We start from the raw sequence: 19,095 nt of genomic DNA, 5'->3' as shown, positions 1-19,095 counted from the left end.
TGATGAGACCTGATAGGCTAGGGTCAGAGGGAAGGGGAGGAGGACCTCCCCTGTCAGTGGACTAGGGGAGGGGCATGTGAGAAGATGAGGGAGAGGGCTACAGCTGTGATACAAAGTGAATAATTGTAATAAATTTAAAAATAAATTTTAAAAAATCTGAAAACAAAACAAAACAACCCTGATGTCAGCACCCTCTGTCTCTGGGTAGGTTGGAGGATGCTGCAGTTGGGCTGGAACCTCCTGGTACTGTCAAAAGTACACCCAGCAAGCCACATCACAGCTTTGGCCAGATATCATAACAACCGGCCCCAGGGGAGGACCACAGTGTGTCTTAAAACCCCTCTCTACACTATATGAGGTCAATCCTGGGGACTCAGGTGTGAGGGGGCATCCCTATAATCCAAGAGGTGGGGAGCACACGATACCAGGCCCTGCCCTAGCTTCCCAGGAAGCACCGTCTATCATAGGCCTCACGCCTCAACAGTGCTCTGAAACCTTCTCCTACCATAGTGGATGGTGGGTGCTCCCCTAGCTGTTCTAGGCAGGTGCTTCACTTGAGCCCTCCCTGGAAGACCTTCCCGACAGCCATACACAGACACAGCACACACGCCATGTACATGCATGTTTCACCTCCACCTCACTGACTCACCATCACCTAAGACTGGCTCTCCACAGCAGGCAGGTGCTAGCAGGCTCAATAACAGTATCCATGCACTGTCAAGAATACTTGAGGGGCTGGAGAGATGGCTCAGCGATTAAGAGCACTGGCTGCTCTTCCAAAGGCTGCTCTTCCAAATCCTGGCCACCATGTGGCGGCTTATAACCATCTATAATGATATCTGGTGCCTTCTTCCAGCATGCAGGTGTACACACAGGCAGAACATTGTATACAAAATAAATAAATCTTTTAAAAAAATAATACTTGAAATGTTTTTTCTTTGCAGTGCTGGATATGAAACCCAGGATATTTTGTATGCTAGGAAAGTTCTCTATGGTTAAGAATATCCCAGAGTAACTTGTAAAATTTCTGCTAGGCCTAATGTATAACTACAGAACTGATACAGGAGGACTGCAAATTCCAAGCCAACATGGCTACATTGCAAGGTCCTTCCTGTCTCAAAACCAAATAATTTTGCCATACTTATTGAAAAAAAATCAGCATTACACTTTACACACACAGCCCTACCTTAGACTAGGTTTGGTAGACCATACTTGAACCACACATTGGGAAGGGTGGCATAGGAGCATAGAGAATTGGTGGCTAGCCTGGGCTACAAAGTCAGACTCTGCTTTAAAAACAAAAACCAAACAAATGAAAGCCAGGCATGGTGGTGCACACCTATAATCCCAGTTCTCAGAAGGCAGAAGCAGGTGGATCTCTGAGTTTCATGTCAGCTTGGTCTGCAGAGAAAGTGTTAGTCCAGCTAGGGTTATACAGAAAGACCCTGTCTCAGTAAACCAATAAACAAACAAACAGATAAATATAAAATATCATTATGGTGGGATAGGTCGATAATCACAGCTACTTGAAAGGCAGAGACAAAAAGATGTCAAGTTCAAGGCCTCCCTGTTCTACAGAATACTTAGGCATCCTGAGCAACTTACCCTGCTTCAAAAAATATTAAAAAAAAAAAAAGAAAAGCCTACAACCAGGGCATACAACTCAGTGACAGAATTAAGTAAGCATGTGTGAGGACCTGGCTTCAATGGCCAACACTGAAAAACTACAAAGCGAAGGAAGCAGCAGCGGCTGTGCCGGCAGACAGAGGCACTCTGAAGCACTCATGCCCCGAGGGGATCCTCTCTGTTGCTGGGGAACCTCTGGTCCAGCAAACCCTTTCACACCACCTGTCTGAGACTTGAGCTTAATTCTGCAAAGGTCAAGAGGCTTCTGTCACAGAGATCTTGTCTCCACACTGAAATCCATGACCCACACCTCTAACAGGATGGGGTGCAGATGCACTGCTTGATGGAGATGGCTCAGCGATTAAGAGCACTGGCTGCTCTTCCAAAGGCTGCTCTTCTGGTGAGAGCCCACCAGAACCCTGCACCTCAGGGAGAGCTCCTCTGTCACCTGTGAAGGGACCGGTTTCAGATGCAGAGCTCGCATTCTCATATTCACCATCGGAAAATCTAGCAGGGTAGGAGGTCCAGAATGGCAGTGTGTTCCAAATTTGGGGAGAAGCAAGCTTCAGAAAACCAGAGCATGTTTTCATTCAAGAAGGCAGCATGGCAAGCCTCCAGCCAGTATCCAGGAACAGCCCCTTGAGCATTCACCAGAGCAACAGGGCACCTCCTCCTCCGGGCACTCAGGAGCACACCTGAGGAACAGTGCCCTGGGAGGCTTCCCACCAACCCCTGGGACTCTCTGGCCTCACTTGAGACTTTTAAGGGAGGGCAAGAGTCTGGAAGCTGACTTCTAAAATTGCTGCCGTTGTTTATTGAGAGCAAATGCAGACTGGCCTGGTTGATGGGCTGTGACCCCCAAAGCAGCAGAGTACCTGGGAGAACACTGGACTCACAAACCCAGAAGGGTGAAGCACACTCCATTAAATACCAGGGTTCTTTGAAAACAGGTCACCCAGTAAGCTCCGGTCAGCCTGTCCCTGTGACAGATGAGCACAGGACCAGCAAGATGGCTCAGTAGGCAAAGGCACTTGCCACACGGCCTACTGACCTGAGTTGGATCCCTGGCACCAGGTGCAAGGAGAGAACTGATTCTAGCAAGCTGTGCTCTACTCTCTAAAGAGGTGCTTATGGCACATGTGCCCACACGCCGAGGAGTGTTGAACACAGGTGTCGGAGTCCAGGGAAAGGCAAATGTGCACGGGACAGGAAGGAGGGGCCAAAAGCAAAGAAAGTTTTGGAACAGGAATGGCACCTGGTTTTCCTTCAAGAATCACCAAAGACTCAAAAACTAGTGACACCCATTTAACACCTGGAAGTGAGAAAACTGAAGCCTGGAGGAAGGCAGACCTGAACTAAACCACATGACCATGGCAGTAGGTAGAGAAGTGCACTGGAGACTCCCTACACCCCTTCACCCACAATATTCAACAAGCTAGGTGTGGCAGCTCGCTTCTGTATTCCCAGCACCGGGGAGGTAGAACTCCAAATCTGGCTACAATGCAAGATTAAAAAAAAAAAAAAAGTGTGGGTGTGGCTCAGTAGCAGGTGGAGCAGAAATTCAAGGTCATCCTCAGTGACACAGACTTGTCTGCCTGGGAGGGAACGTCCTTAGAGCATCATCCAGGCATCTTGACAAGCCCACAGGTGAAAAGACCGAATGCTCCCCAAGAGCGGAAAGGAACAGTACAAGGCAGCAGTGTTATCTGACACTGTCCTGAAGTTCCAGGCAGAGTTATTGCTCAAGGAGGAAAAGGCATATAGACCGGAAAGGCAGTAGTAATAAGGCAACCTTTACTCTCGGCTGACAGGACTTCATACACAGAATATCCTAAAGCACAATCGAGAATGATAAAAGGTAATAAATTCAGCAAAGCAACAGGGTGCACAGCCACACAAAGACAGCTGTACTTCTACATGCTGGCAACAGACAAGGTCAAGTAGAATTAGGAATCCCTTCCACAACAGCATCAAAGGCAAAATAGCCTTGAAAATTCAACCACCCAAGGGCAGAACCAGGCACTGAAAGGCACAAAGAAATGTAAGAAGTCCAAGACCAGGAAGACTCACTATTCTGGCAAGCTGTGCTGCCCCAGGGATGTACAGATGGACTGTAACCCTTGTCAATACCCCAGGGGCCCTTTCTACAGCCCTGGAAAAGCTGTTCCTCATTACACAGAACTGCAGAAGGTTCCAGAGAGCAAGTGAGTCTGGAAAGGGAGCTGAGGAATAACAATTTCAAAATCCAAAGCAAGCCAATGTGATCCTGGCATACAAGCAGACATACTCCAACACAATTACATACAGGGTCAAAGGTAAACCTTATATCTGGGGCCAACTGACAAAGGGAGAAAATGACTCTACAACAGTCAAGCCTTCCATGGGAAGAATGAAGTCAGATGTCATAGCCCACAATGAACTCACAACAGAGCAAGACCCAAATATACCAGAAAAACTATCAAACTTTTCAAAATAACGCATACAGACAAGTCTTCAGGATCTGGGGTTTGCAATGTGCCCACCTAAAGAAAAAAAGCAGATTTAAAAAAAAGCAGAAAAAAAAAGCTTTATCACTTTGAGCATTAAAAATGCTCAAGAGACGGGTGGGTGAATCTCTAAAGTTTGAAACAGCCTGGTCTACATAGTGAGTTCTAGATCAGACAAGGCGAGGTGGCACACACCTCTGCACTCAGAGAGGCAGAGGCAGGAGGATCTCTGTGAGTTCGAGGCCAGCCTGGTCTACAAATCAAATCCAGGACAGCAAAGGCTATAAAGAGAAACCCTGTCTTGAAAAACAAAAAAGCAGTATCAAAAAGATGGTCATGGCTGGCAAGTAGTGAAAGCACCTGCAGCACAAAAACAGGATACACGTGGAACTGACTCCACAAAGTTGTCCTCTGACTTAACACACTTACTTACACACTTAACACACACACACACACACCCATATATACCACACACAAATAACAATGATGGGGACATGTCAAAGGTGAAACAAGCATCATAGCAAACACCAGTAATGCCAGTGCTCAGGAGGCAGAAGGACCATGAGTTTGCAAGTAGTCTGAAATTATGGTGAAATGCTATCTCAGAGACAGAGACAGAGTGGTATTTGCATGTCATGTATGTGTCTGATTAGGGTCTTGTGTCCAGAATGTATAAACAACCCCATAACTCAACAAGATAGTCTAATTAAAAAAGGGATAGGGTAGGCATGGTAGAGCACACCTTTAATCCCACCACTTGGGAGGCAGAGGCAGGTAAACTGTGAGTTCCAGGCCAGCCTGGACTACACACAAAAAAAAGAAAAAAGGGAGAGAGGGAGGAAGGAAAAAAGAAAGAAGGGAAGGGAGGAAGGAAAAAAGAAAGAAGGGAAGGAAGGAAAAATAAGAAAGAAAGATAAAGAAGGAAGGAAGGAAGAAAAACAAAGAAAGATAGGGACAGAACAGGCATCTCTCCAAAGACATACAGATAGCAATAATCCACACAAATCACTGTGTCATCTGGGAAATGCAGATCAAAGTCAAGGATACACTTCACACCCACTGAGGTGGCAGGGTGGGCAGACGGAAGGAAAACAAGTATTGCCAAAGATATAGAGAAAGTGGGCCTCTCCCACATTGTAGGTGGGAGTGTAAAACATGCAGCCATTTCGGAAAAGCAGTCTGGATGCTCTGAACAAGGTTAAACATAGAATAACCATGTGACCCAGCAATTCTACTCCTAGGTCTATACTCCAAGAATTAAAAACAGGTGCTCAGGGGCTAGAGTCATGGCCCAGCCAGTAAAGAGTTGGAAACACAAGCACAGACTTGAGTCTGATCCCCCAGGACCCACAGAAAAAGCTGGGCACAGCAGCCTGCAACCATAATCCTAATACTGGAGAGGCAGAGACAGGAGGATCTCTGGAGATTGTTGGCCAGTCAGTTTATGCCAAATTCACGAGCCTTGGGTCCCAGTGAGAGACACTGTTTCAAAAATTGTGGTATTGCATGCCTTTAATACTAGCTGTTGGGAGGCATAAGTAGGTGAATCTTGAGTTTGAGGCCAGCCTGGTCTACAGAACCAGGCCAGCATAGGCTACACAGTGAGACCCTGTCTTGAAAAAAAAAAAAAAATCAAAACAAAAACACAAACGTAGAGAATGATTGAGATAGGCACCCAACATTAACTTTGAGCCTCCACGTGCTCGAAAACACACACACACACACACACACACACACGAGAGAGAGAGAGAGAGAGAGAGAGAGAGATGGTCAAGTCTAAACTTGTTCCCATGTTCCAAGCAGCGCTAGCTAAATAATCCAACAGCAACAGGTGGAAACAATCCAAATGCCCACTGATGTGGATAAACAAGATTTAATAGGGCCTTCAAGGTGGTTCAGTGGGTAAACCTGCCTGCTAACAAACCTAAAGGCCTGAGTTCAGTTCCCCAGGACTCATACAGGTGAAGGAGACAAGTGACTCCCGGAAGGTTGTCCTCTTAACCTCAGCAAACAAACATGCACATGCAAATAAAATGTAATAAAAAATACAGTGGGAAACAACTCAGCCACAGAAAGGAACAGAATACAGACATGCTACCTGGCATAGAGGAGCCTTAAGTGAGATACCAAGAACAGGCAAATCCACAGGCTGTAAGCAGAGCAGGAGCTGATGGACAGGGAGGAAGACAACAGGAAGGACCACTTGCTGGGAACTGGGTTTCCCTTCAGGGTGGTGAAAGGCTAATGGAGCTAGGTAACGGTGATGGCTGCATAACACTTGTAAACAATTTAAAGTGGAAATTTTCATCACACAGGAGAAGAGAGAGAGAGAGCGAGGGAGCAGCAGCTGGCCACCTTGAATTCATCCCCTTTCTGCTCTCTCCCAAAAGGACCAAAGGGTAAATAAACTGAGGCTGCCAACCTTCAGGAACTAAAAAGTATCTCTTCAAATCTCTGGCACAACTTCAAGTGAGGGCACGGTAGTAGGGCACACCTGTGATCCCAGCAATGGGGAGCTGGAAGCACAGGAGAGCTGGATTTCAGCTAAGGGCCTGCCTGAGCTACCAAAGACCTGGCCAAAACAAAAAGGTAAAGCAAGAAGAGTCCTCTTAGACCCTCAGGTGATTGCAGCAAGGGCTCAAACGTATCACCCACAGCCTGGACAGAGTTCACCACAGCCTGCACAGCATAAAAGTGCAGGCCTGAGCCCCGCATTGGTGGCACACCCCTTTAATCCCAGCGCTCGGGAGGCAGAGGCAGGCGGATCTCTGTGAGGCCAGCCTGGTCTACAGAGCAAGACAGTCAAAACTCGTAAAATGAAGAGAGAAAAGAAGATAGGAAGAAAATGAGGCTGGGGCCCAGAAAGGAGAAAAGAGTTCTGGAGAGACCTCAAACGTGCAACAGTCGAGTTAAAGTGCGACCCCGGTGAGCTGAAGGGCCGCTAAAACCTAATCAGGCGTCTGTCCCAAGAAGGCGCGAGGCGCACACTGCAACTCACGGCACACGCGGGAGCAGCAAAGTTCCCGCGGCGGAGGGCCACGGTCCCCGGCTGCAGCCAACAAAGCTCCAGCGGGCCAGCCTCGGTAGCGCCCAGTGCTGGGAGCCGAAGGCAACCGGCCCGGCACAGGCAGCAGGTGTAGGGTGCCTAGGCCGGGGACTCGCCACCCGGCCCGTGCCCTGCCCCGCACCTGCCAACACCTGCGCCCCGGGAGGGCGCGCCCCCGCAGGGCGCCGGCGCGCCTCGACCCGGAGCAGGAGACCCCGGAACCCAACACGCCAGGGGTCCGGGGCGAACGGGGACCGGAGTGCCAGGGCACACGGGACACCGGACTCAGGGCGCGGGGAAGCGCGGCCTGGCAGCGCGAAGGGCGTCACGCGCGTCGTGGCCGGTTGGCGGTTCCCACTCCGGGCCGTCCCCGCCACCTACATCCCGGCCGACCCTGAGACAGCCCCCCGGTGCCCGCGGCACCACCGCGCTGCGCCCCACCACTCCCGGTCCCCCGCCCACTCGGCCCCCGAAGCCCGCTGGCCGCAGCTCACCTGCCTCGCGCCGCCGCCTCAGGCCTCGTCCGCGCCGCTCAGGCCGGGCACCGGAGACTCTCCACGGCCACAGCCAATCGCGCGCCGCGCCGGGGTCGGAGGCGGGAGCGACAGGAACGTCCGTCAATCCCCAGGCTCGTCTCCTCAAGCTCCAGACCAATGGGAAGGCGTCTGTCCCGCCGCAGCCCGCAAGGGGCGGGGAGAGGGCGGGACCTGAGCGTCAGTGGGCGGGGCGGGCGCGCTGGGACTTGAGGGGCCGCGCCTAGGGAGGAGCCGCTTCTCGAGTAGCGTTAGGATTAGGGTTCTGTGCGGAGCCTTCCCCGCTGAGTTCCACGCAGGGTTTCAGTGCACCCCGAATACCCGGTTCCTGCAGAAGGTGCCCTGGACTCCCGGCACCTCTTCTCCTCCGTTGCCCTGGTGCAGCGTTTGGAGGAAGACCTGACGCCCTGCCCTGCGGGCGGGAAGCCAGGCCTCCCCTCCCTGGGGACTCCGCCCGTCGCTTGCGCAGTTTTTGCAACTACTGTTTAATTGCATTTGTTTTGTTTTGTTTGTAGGCAGGGTTTCACTCTGAAACCTTGACTGGCCTGGAACTCTACACGTAGACCAGGCTGGCCTTTTTCTCCTAAAGATCGGCCTGCCTCAGCGTTGCTGGAATTAAAGGCGTGGGGATACCACGCCCCACTTTTTATTTTTTTCCTTTTTATTTTTAGACTGGGTCTTACCGTGGCCTGGAATTCCCTGTGTAGCCCAGATTGACCTCCAGTTCGCAGCAATCCTGCCTTGTCCTCCCAAGCACTGGGATTACTACCATATGCCACCAGTAGCTGGCTCTGTCTTATTTAAAAACTGGGGGGGGGGGGGGGGTGCCTGCGAAGGCCTCTTAGGTCCCATGGAGCTGCTAGAAGTGGGCACTGACAACCAACCGACAGTGTTCTGAGTGACCTAGCCAGTGCTCTTAATGGCTTTAATGGCTTTAATGGCTGAGCCATCTTTCCAACAAACTTGGCTTTACACGTTTTTAAAGTTAGTTTGGTTTTGTTTTTTTGTTTTTTACACAGGGTCTCTGTACGCTGCCCTAGCTATGTTGATTGGCCTGCCTCTGCTGGGATTAAAGGCATGCACTAGCATGCCTGGCTCATTTTACACTTTTAAGAAAGGCTCTTGAGCTGGGAAGATGGATTATTTAGTTAAGTGCTTGCATACATACACAGGGTATCACTCTGATGCCCTAGTTTGGAATGCCTAGTTTTCCATCCCAGGACTGGGATTACAGGCGTGAACCACCGCACCCAGCCTGCTCCTGACTCTGGATAGTCACTCGTGTGGCCTGCGCTGGCCTCCTTGTACGGCAAGTGTTAGGCAATGTATTGATTTGCCCCACTGGCAAGTTGAGGGACTTTTCTGTAATAGGTGTTAGAGGCTTCAGGCCACAAGGATTTTTGTGGCAAACATTTAAATCTGCTATTAGTAAAGTGGGTGGGTTTGGCTGGGCAGCTGGCTGGCTCCACAGGCCCAAGGCTCTGGCTGGCTGAACCCTGAGCCAGCTGCTGGACGTCTGGGTTTTGTCACTTAGAAGCTGTTATGAATGAAGCTCTTGTGCATTCAGAGGTAGAGCCTTGTGGCTATTTGGCTTAGTTTCGTCTTTTTTGGCTTCTCTCTCTCTTATTTTCTTTAGGTGTATACATGTTTGCTTACATTGTGTATTTGCATTATGTGTGTGCCTAATGCCCACACAGGTCAGAAGCAGCATCTGATCCCCTAGAACTCACAGACAGCTGTGAGCGACACTGGTTGCTGGGAACTCAGCATGGGTCTTCTGCTAGAATAGGTAAATGCTCTTAACTGATGAGCCATCTCTCTAGCCCAGGCTTGTTTTGTTTTTTGTTTTGTTTTGTTTTGTTGAGACAAGGAGGTCTCTCTGTGTAGCTCTGGCTGTTCTGGCCTTGAACTTACAGAGATTCACCTGTCTCTGCCTCTTAATTCACAGATTCAAAGCATAGACCACCACACCCAGCCTCTTTTTTACTTTTTTTTTTTAAGTAGGGAATCATCACTGTAGCCCAGGCTGGTTTCTTGATCCTCCTTCTGACCCCACCTCTCAAGTCCTGAGATTACAAGTGTTAACCCCCACAATTGGTAATTTTCTTTTTTAATTTTTTAATCAGTTTATTTTTCTGTTTTTTTTTTTTGACACAGGGTCTACTGTAGCTGGTCTTATTAATATGGATCCCTCACCCAAGCTCTACCTTTGAAGTGCTGAAATTAAAGGGCACTCTGCTGCATTCACTTTAAGCAGTACTGGTTATTGTTCTCAGAGCCTTGGGCATGCTGGACACTCCCCCAGCTCTGTATATCACCAGCCAGTTTTGGCTCTTTATTAGCAGGTAGGTCTGATGGCTCGGTCCTGTCTGTCATCCCAGCCATCTGGGTGGCTGATGTAGGAGAATCCCAAACTCAAAGCCAGCCTGGGCAATTTAGTGAGACCTGGTGACTGGTGCTAATGGCATTGCTGTCCTTGGTGCAAACACAAAGCTTCAGCTGCATGAGAGGTTTCCTATGATTGGTACAGACACCCTTCCTCTGGCAATATGGGCAGGCTAGGGCTCACAAGGCAGGCCAGCTGGGGCAGCCAGTCAGCCTGGGCCATGGTCCTGTGTTGCCATGATGTCACAGTAAACCCAGGAAAAAGCTGCTCCCGCTGGTCATCTCTTGCCTGCTTTACATAGCACAGGCTGAATGTGGAGACAGAAGCTGTGGAGCGGCACTGGCAGTGGTGACAGCACAGCCTGGTGCATGGAGCCTCAGAAGCTGCTTCAGACAGATGTAACCGTGACAGAAGCTGCAGCAGTAAGAGGAACCTGAACTGTGACTCAGGGAGCAGCCAGGGCAGGGAGAAAACGGACTGAAGCAGCCCAGGGAGGGTGGAGACTGGAGGCTGAAAGAGAGAAGCCTGCAGTGAACCAGAGAAGGGAAAGGGAAACCACAGGCCAAGGTAGCAGGAGATGTTCCAGAGAGCTACCCGGGCGCTAGGCCAGGGTCCCTTTCACCACAGGGCGAGAGCTACAGTTCTGGCTGTTTAGAAAGTTGTGGAATTCTAACACCCAGGCCTCCTAGAAACTACAGCTCCAGCCGCTGCCAGGGATGGAGGAATTCCAACTTCTAGGTATATGTATAAGAGCTATAACAGACTAGCTCTGGTAGCACATATTGGAAATCCCAGGCCTTGGGAGGTGGAGGCCAGTCTCTGTTATTTGAGTTCTTGTCTGTCTCTCTTTCTTCTGGCTTTTTTTTTTTTTTTTTTTTTTTTTTTTAGACAGGGTTTCTCTATGTTGCTTTGGCTATCCTAGAACTCACTCTGTAGACCAGGTTGGCCTCAAATTCAGAGATTCACCTGCCTCTGTCCTCCCCCACCCCCATCAGGTGCTAGGATTAAAGGCATGTGCCACCACTGCCAGGCTGAGCTCTTTTTTCAAAGAGGCAAAAACAAACAACAAATAATTACAACCTGCAGGACCTGCTGCCCCTCAGAGTGACCTGCAGTAGTGGTGGACATCGTGGGTTGCTATTTTCTGCTGACAGAACTGTAGCCATTGCCCAAACCAACACCTTTCTTTCTGTTTGTCTTCTCTTTTTTCTTTTCTTATTTTGAGACAGGGTCTCATGTAGTCCAGGCTCGCCTGAATTTCCGAGGATGACTTTGAACTTCCCTGCTCCCAGATCCTGGGATTACAGACATGTGCACCGCCACCACTGCTTTAGGAGTGTGGGAAATGAAACCGGTGCTTCTCTGTGCCGCTGAGAGCTGCACTCCACCTCCACCCCACCCTCCGGCCCATTCTTTTGTAGTTTTAGTTTTTATTTTTTCCTTTTTAGAGCAGCATTGGAGTAGCTTGCGCTTGCTCAACACTGCCGGCTGGCTGCTGAGGATAGCACTGGTGAGCTTAAACCTGGCACCAGATCAGTCTGTCAGGGGTAAACAGAACCTGACTCCCATAGTGAGGAGGCTGAGAAACCCGAGCTGGACGCTTCCAGCCTCTGGAGCAGCTGCTGCAAGGAGGTCAGAATGCTGGGAGAGCAGAGACCAAGCCCAGGGAATCCCTGTCTCTCAAGGAAGCAGTTGGACTTCCCTGCTTGCTGGGTCCCCCCTCCTTCCTTCTGCTTTCTGCTTTGGGGCAGGAGGCAGCACCACAAAGAATTTTTTTTTTTCTTTCTGCTGTTGGAGGTTCCCTGCAGAGGCTGAGGGCATTTCCTAGTCCCAGTGTGGTTCTGGGTGTGGCAGGGAGGGGCATAGTAACAAGTCAGGGTTGAGACAAATCTAACCTTGACAGCAGTTCCAAACCAGCATTGAGAAACCCCCCTCCACAGAGGACACACACACACACAGGACTGTGGTTCAGATAAGCAGTAAGGGCCTCTGCGGAACACACTAGCACCCAGAGCAAACATCAGACAAAACCCCATACAATGATCATGACTGCTAGAGATCCAGGGCCTAACAAGAGCCCCAGGAGACTGGAGCCACACCCCCAGCCTGTCACTAGGGGATTTTAGCAAGTGCTCTACTGCAGGACTACACCCTATTCTTGTTTTTAAATTATTTCTTTATATTATCTTTTCTCTCAAACCTTTACATGAATTCCAGAGGTAGAACTGATACCATCCAGGCACATACTTTTAATACCAACACTTGGGGGGCGGATACAGGCAGAATTCTGAGTTCAATGCCAGGCTGATCTGTGTAATGAGTTCTTACTGAGACCCAGTTTCAAAACAAAAACACAAACAAAAAGAACTGGCTGCTTACTAGGCTTATAGAGCAAGGACTTGCTAAACTGTCTCACAGGCCTCAGCGCTTGAGAGTCTAGGCTGGCTCCTTTGCCAGGAAATAATAGCTGCAGCCCTCTTTTTTACCTTTTTTTTTTTTTAATTTTGAGGCAGGGTTTCACTAAGTTACTCAGGCTGGCCCAGAACTCACTCTGAATCCCAGGCAGAACTTCAACAGGTGATCCTCCTAACACAGCCTTCCAAGTAGCTGGAACTACAGGTATGAACCTACAGTCAGCAAACCACGAACTGAAGTTTAAAGGAAAAAGCCGTGTGTGTTGAAGACTCTACAAGGGTGAGCACAGCATCCATGATTATAGAGGGTTGGAACGTGCACGCACATATGCCCATTATCCTGGGCTCTCCAGCCACTTACAGGCACTCCTTCCTCACCTCTGCTTGACCTAACATCCTGTAGTTTTAGGGGAATCCTTTTGAAATGGATGAACAGATCCCTGGCTGCCAACCAGTCCAAAGCTTAAGAGCCCACCAGGTAGCATCTGAGGCCAATGGCAGAGATTTCCCCTCTTAGCTGATGGTTCCACCAGTGTGTCACATTCCCAGGAACGGACTCACGAATAGCTGTGAGCCACCACGTGGGTACTGTAAACATGGAGGCCTACCCCATTGCTCTCTCTTGAACGGAGATGGAGTCTGCTGCTTCCGTTAGACTCCGCTGACTGTGTGCACCCCGTCGGTACACAGCATAAACGGAAGAAGAAACAAACGTTCCCAGGAAAATATCCCCTTGTTTCAAAAGCCTGTACCCAAGAACTGGAGATGGGGGATAAGCAGGTGGAGGGGAGGGGAGAGGAGCACCTCACAGGACTTGGGCAAATTTCAGTGGGCCAGAAGCGGTAGACTGTGTGGTGGGTGGAGTGCCTGCTGGGGACTGAGGCAGATTGAGCCTGGGGGCATACCTGGCGCTCCAGGGGTTAAGCCCAGTTCTGGGCTGAAGCAACCGTGCGCTCTCACACTTGGGCCTACTACACTAGTAACTGGCACGATGCTCTGGCCCGGGAGCAATGGGCAGTTTTCCCAGCAGGCTCTCAGAGTGGGTACAGGCTTTCCAAACAGCTGATTCCTGAGTGTGAGCCTCTAGGGAGGTCCCAATGTCTTACAAGGATGATGCCTGGGAGGGGAGACTCTGCTTGGGTCCTGAGCTCAGGAGAAAAGCCTGGCAAGGAAACCGAGTCACCTGAAATAGCCAAGGGAGCCACTGGTTTCTAAATGGGAGACTCCAAGGCACAAAGGGGCTTACTTCCTTCTAGGGAAGGGATACAGAAAGACTTCTGTGCTAATCAGAATCCTGGGGAGAGCAGAGAGACTAGGCCATCTTAGTAAGAAGGCACAGATGGGCTGAAGAAACTGAATAGACATGCCACAAGATGTTTAAGAAGTTCACACACACAGGGGTGACCAGGGTCCTCAGTCTTAAGAGGAACATAAATTTAAAAAATGGTTTAGTGGCGCACGCCTTTAGCCTTTAGATCCAGCACTTGGGAGGCAAAGGCAGATGGATCTCTCTGCACTCAAAGTTAGCCTTGTCTATCTACATAATGAGTTTCAGGACAGCCAGAGCTACTTGGTGAGACACTGTTTCAAAACAAACACACACTGATGTGCCTGGGTATAAGGCTCAGTTGGTAGAGTGCTTGCCCAGGAAGTCCTGAGTTCCATCCGCAGCACCACAGAAACCAGGTAAACTCACATATAACTATAATGCAAGCATTTGGGAGGCATGGCGGTCAGGGGTCCAAGGTCAGCCTCAGCTACCTAGCAGGTGTGAGATGAGCCTGGGCTACATGAGACTATCTCAGAAAACAAAACAAATAAACACAAACAAACATGAGTGAATATAGCAAACCAAACTAATTATTTTGAGAAGACCATGGGAAAAAATATATAAATTAATTAATTTCACTTCACTGGAAGAAATGTTACTTTACTAGTTGCATAATAAATGAACCGTAAGCAGAATATTTTTCTGATGGAGGTGGAGCCTATGCAAGTGGGTGTATGTGTACCACTGTGCATATGTGGCGGTCAGTTTTCAGGAGTCCGTTCCATCATGTGGGTCCCTGGGAATGGAATGCAGGTCATCAGGCTTGGTGACAAGTGCCTTTGACCATGAAGCCACCTCATCAATCAGTTCCTTATATTTCTTTTCCTTTTCCTTTTCCTTTTTTTATTTTATTTTATTTTTTTTTTTTTTTTTGAGATAGGGTTTCTCTGTTTTAGTCCTAGCTGTCCTGGAGCTCCCTCTGTAGACCAGGCTGGCCTCGAACCATGGAGGCCTCTGCCTCGCCATTGCCAGGACTAAAGGCCTGCGCACCAATGATTGATGCCTCCTCGTATTTCTTTTGTTTCTTGGTTGTCCTTGGGTACCAGCCCTTGCCTTCCACCTCCTTTGAGCTGGTTCCTCTGATGGCTGCTGCTATACAGCTGGCCTGTGAGCTTGTAGAGGAATCTCTTCAGTTGGCCTCTCACGTCATCAGGAGTGCTGAGATCACACACAAGAGCTTTTCTCATGGATCCTTGAAATATGAACTTGGGGCTGTCAGCTTCTGTGGTAAGTGCTTTACCTGCTGAGCCATCTCCTTGGTTCTCTTGGTTGTTCTGAGACAAGGCCTAGGTAGCTCAAATTGACTTTGTACTCACTGCAGTCTTTGTGTTCCAGGGATTACAGGCATCACGTCTTTGAAATAAGCTGACCCTGAAGTGTAAATCTGTCTGTTCTAACTGTAGGAAGTGACCTTGACCAGGGAAAGGGAAAGGCTGTCTGTGTGGAGTTGGGAGGTTGTGGGGAGGCAGAGGATGAACGCGCTACATAGGCACTTGAGGAAGGGAACAAAGGGCCAGGCAGGTGTGCACACCTTTAATCCCAGCATTCTGGGGACAGAGTCAGGCCAATCTCTGGGTTTGAGGCCAGCCTGGTCTATGTAACAGGTTTCAGGATAGCCAAGGCTTCATAGAGACCCTCTCTCTCAAAAAACAAAAACAAAAACAAAACAAAGGAAGGAGAGGTATGAACAAATGCAGGTGGAGGTGCGTGTCCCTCACCTGAAGCCCTGACAACCCCCCTCTTGACACCTGTCTAGCCTGGTCTCCTACTGTCCCCCTCTAGCCCTCATGGCTTGCAGGGCAGCCTCCTCTGCCCCTTTAACTGGCCAGGCTTGTGCGTGCTCAGGGCACTTGTTCTAGAACAGCTGGTTCCTGCAGACTGGCAGCTGGGATCCACCCAGGGGCACCCCTAGTCACACAGCGGTCTTCCCTTCACCAAGACCCGGGCCAGGTCGGGAGCGACAGCCTTGCTCACCCACACAGGAGACGGGTGTTCTGTTCGCCTTCACCCATCTGTGCGTGTATTTTAAACTCTGCATTGAAATATTTTAGGACCTCTTAAACACAAAAATAGAAAAATTGGTACAGAGCATTCCGGTCTATTCTGCTTGGCTCTTCATCATGTTAACATGTGACATAACTAAGGCACAGGAAGGGACAGACACCAGGAATTTAATTCTGGCCATAGGACAATTGACAAAGTCACAGATGAAATTCTGAGTGCTTCCCTCCCTGTGTGTGTGTGAGCGCGCACACACACACACACACACACAAAGCCCACATATGCATGTCTGTAGAGGCCAGAGATTGATGTCAGGTATCATCATTTTGTTGTCTTTTGTTTGTTTTTGAGACAGGGTTTCTCTGTGTAACCTTACTGTTCTCACTCTGTAGACCAGGCTGGCCTCGAACTTATAACTCAAGAGATCTGCCTGCCTCTGTCTCCAAAAGGCATGCACCACCACCATCCAGCTGTCAGGTAGCGTCTTAATTGATATATACCCCCTACCCCCAGCCCTGGAACTCACTCTGTAGATCAGGCTGGCCTTGAACTCAGAGATCTACCTAGCTGCCTTTGCCTCCCAAGTGCTGTTTGTTTTTGTTCTGAGGCAGGGTCTCACACAGCTGCGCAGGCTGAGCTTGACTCCCATGTAGCTCAGGCTGCCTCAGCCTTCTGAGAAGCTGGAAAGACAAGCCTGCACCACCAATGCCAGCTAACTGTTACTCCTTGGTGGAGGCAAGGGAGTGAACCACTGGTAGCCTGTGCGACAGGCAGGCCCCCGACCCTGGAGCCTCGCTCCAGGCTCTCCCGGGGGATTCCGGGTAAGTTCTCTACCAAATGACATTCCCTGACAATTTTTTTTTAAAGATATATGTGTATGGGTGTTTTGCCTACATGTGTGTTTGTGCACCACGAGTGTGACCGAAGCCTGTGAAGGTCAGAAGACATGTGACCCACTAGAACTGGAATTGCGACTGGTTGTGAGCCTCTGTGTGTGGGTGCTGGGAACCAAACTTGGGCCCTCTGCAAGAGCAGCAGGTGCTCATAAACACTGAGCCATCCTCCAGCCCCTCTCTGAGATTTAATTTTATTATGTATGTGTTTGTGTGCAAGTGTGTAGATGATAAGAGGAAAACTTTAAGGCATTGCTTCTCTCCTACCACGGGCCTGGGGTCTGACTCAGGTCATCAGATTTGAGTGGCAGGCAGTTGAGTCATCTCTCAGGCTCACCTAGCCCTTTTTACTTTTTATACTAGGGAAGAGTCTACGCAGTGTAGGCTGGCCTTGAACTCACTCTGCATTTCAGCCTAACCTCTACTTTTAAATCCACCTGCCTCAGCCTCCCCAGTAGGGGAGCCTAAGGCTGGCAACTGCTAGAACTGCCTCATTTGCATCACCATGAACTTGTGTGTCACTTTTCGCTCCTTTGAAGTATTATTATTATTATTATTATTATTATTATTATTATTATTATTATTGAGGTGCTGGGATGGAGATAAGGTTCTTGCTGATGTTAGGCAAACATGGTGAGTTACAGCCCCAGCCTGGGCCGTGCTCCAGTTTACCTAACAGTTAAGTATTTTGTTTTGCTGCTCATGGTGTTCTAGTTTTGTTCCCACCCCCACCAGCCCCCTTTTCCTGGAATGGACTGCTTCTGCCTGTCAGCACCATATATTTTCCCTACACAGACCTGGATTCAGGGTTTTGTGTTTGTTTTGATAAGATTCTGCGTAGCTGGTCTTGAACTTCTGATTCTCCAGCCTCTATCTCCAAGTGCTAGGATTACAGGAATTCTGCAATGATACTGGTTCAGAGATCTTCCTTTTTGAGACAGGGTTTCTCTGTGTAGCCCTGGCTATCCTGGAACTCACTCTGTAGACCAGGCTGGCCTGGAACTCAAAGCTCTTCCCGTCTCTGCCTCCTGAGTCCTAGGGTTAAAAGCATGCACCACACCTGGCTCCAGCCCTTTAATTTTTGTTATTTCTGTGCATCATTCTTGTGTGCAGACACAGGCTACACTGCTCATGTGGAGGTGGTCTCTCTCTCTAGCTGTACGTGGTTTCTGGGCATTGACGGCAGGTCATTGGGCCTGCTTCACAAGTGCTTTACCCACTGAGCCATCTCACTGGCTGACATGGTAAGAAGCCCGTTTTTAAGCTGGGCATGGTGGTGAACACCTTTAATCCCAGCACTCTAGAGGCAGATTTCTAAGAGGGGGCCAGACTGGTCTACTGGGGGGGAGGGGGGAGTATTAGTTCCAGGACAGCCAGGGCTACACAGAGAAACAGTCTCAAACAACGAAGCCCATTTGTTTACATGTGGTTGACTAAGGGCTTTCTTTCCATTCTTCAGAAGGAAAGGGGCCATGAAGTAGAGAAGGAGGTGGGTTCCTGCTCTCATTTTCCCACCTCCTCCCCTGGGAGGCTTCTCTTCAAACCTAGCATCTTCCCTCTAAAAGGAGGCAGCCGGTGAGCTGGCTCATGGTTAAGTGTTTGCCCCAAATCCACGGTGAAGAGAGCAGGCCCCTGAAGCGCTCTGCCTTTATGGGGCTGGTTCTGCAGTATGTGTGCCTGTCTATACTCACCCAATTGTCCACTCTAACTTCAGATCAATAAAGCAGATAAAAAATAACCACTGACTCTGTGGGACTCACCCCCAGATCTGACCCAGCCATTCTGTTTGGAGCAATGGGAAACACGCCCACACCATGAGCAATTAATCCACAATGGCTCCAATGTGCAGCTGGAGCCTCAGCAACAGCTGAACAGGAAGGTCCGTGAAGCCTAAAATACTTATTGTATATCCCTTTGCAAAGATGCTGAGCTGGGAGTGGGGGTAACTCAGCAGTAAAGCTCTTGCTATAAATAAGTGAGGGGCTGGCTTTACAGTGCAGTGGTAGAGCCCCTGCCTAGAATCCCCCAGTGAGGGGCTGGCTTTACAGTGCAGTGGTAGAGCCCCTGCCTAGAATCCCCCAGTGAGGGGCTGGCTTTACAGTGCAGTGGTAGAGCCCCTGCCTAGAATCCCCCAGTGAGGGGTTGGGGTGTGGCTCAGTGGTAGAGCTCCTGCCTAGAATCCCCCAGTGAAGGGCTGGGGTGTGGTTCAGTGGTAGAGCATCTGCCTAGAATTCCCCAGTGAGGGGCTGGAGTGTGGCTCAGTGGTAGAGCCCCTGCCTAGAATCCCCAGTGAAGGGCTGGGGTGTGGCTCAGTGGTAGAGCCCCTGCCTAGAATTCCCCAGTGAGGGGCTGGGGTGCAGCTCAGTGACAGAGCCCCTGC

The 19,095-nt window shown here is 49.8% G+C and overlaps 1 protein-coding gene across 7 annotated transcripts in view; it reads right to left on the bottom strand.

Moving 5' to 3' along the window:
- Positions 1–7,775, bottom strand: part of Sun1 (Sad1 and UNC84 domain containing 1) — a 45,212-nt gene extending 37,437 nt beyond the window's left edge. For all 7 annotated transcript variants that reach the window (XM_021640697.2, XM_021640699.2, XM_060367999.1 and 4 more), the window contains exon 1: positions 7,653–7,775. The gene's annotated coding sequence lies outside the window, so the exon portion shown is untranslated. The remainder of the gene's footprint in view (positions 1–7,652) is intronic.
- Between the last annotated feature and the right edge of the window lie 11,320 nt (positions 7,776–19,095).

This window comes from Meriones unguiculatus, chromosome 15, assembly GCF_030254825.1.
Source record: "Meriones unguiculatus strain TT.TT164.6M chromosome 15, Bangor_MerUng_6.1, whole genome shotgun sequence".
NCBI classification, from domain to species: domain Eukaryota; kingdom Metazoa; phylum Chordata; class Mammalia; order Rodentia; family Muridae; genus Meriones; species Meriones unguiculatus.
Note: the sequence above shows the minus strand (reverse complement) of the source record. Positions and strands in the feature narration are given on the sequence as shown.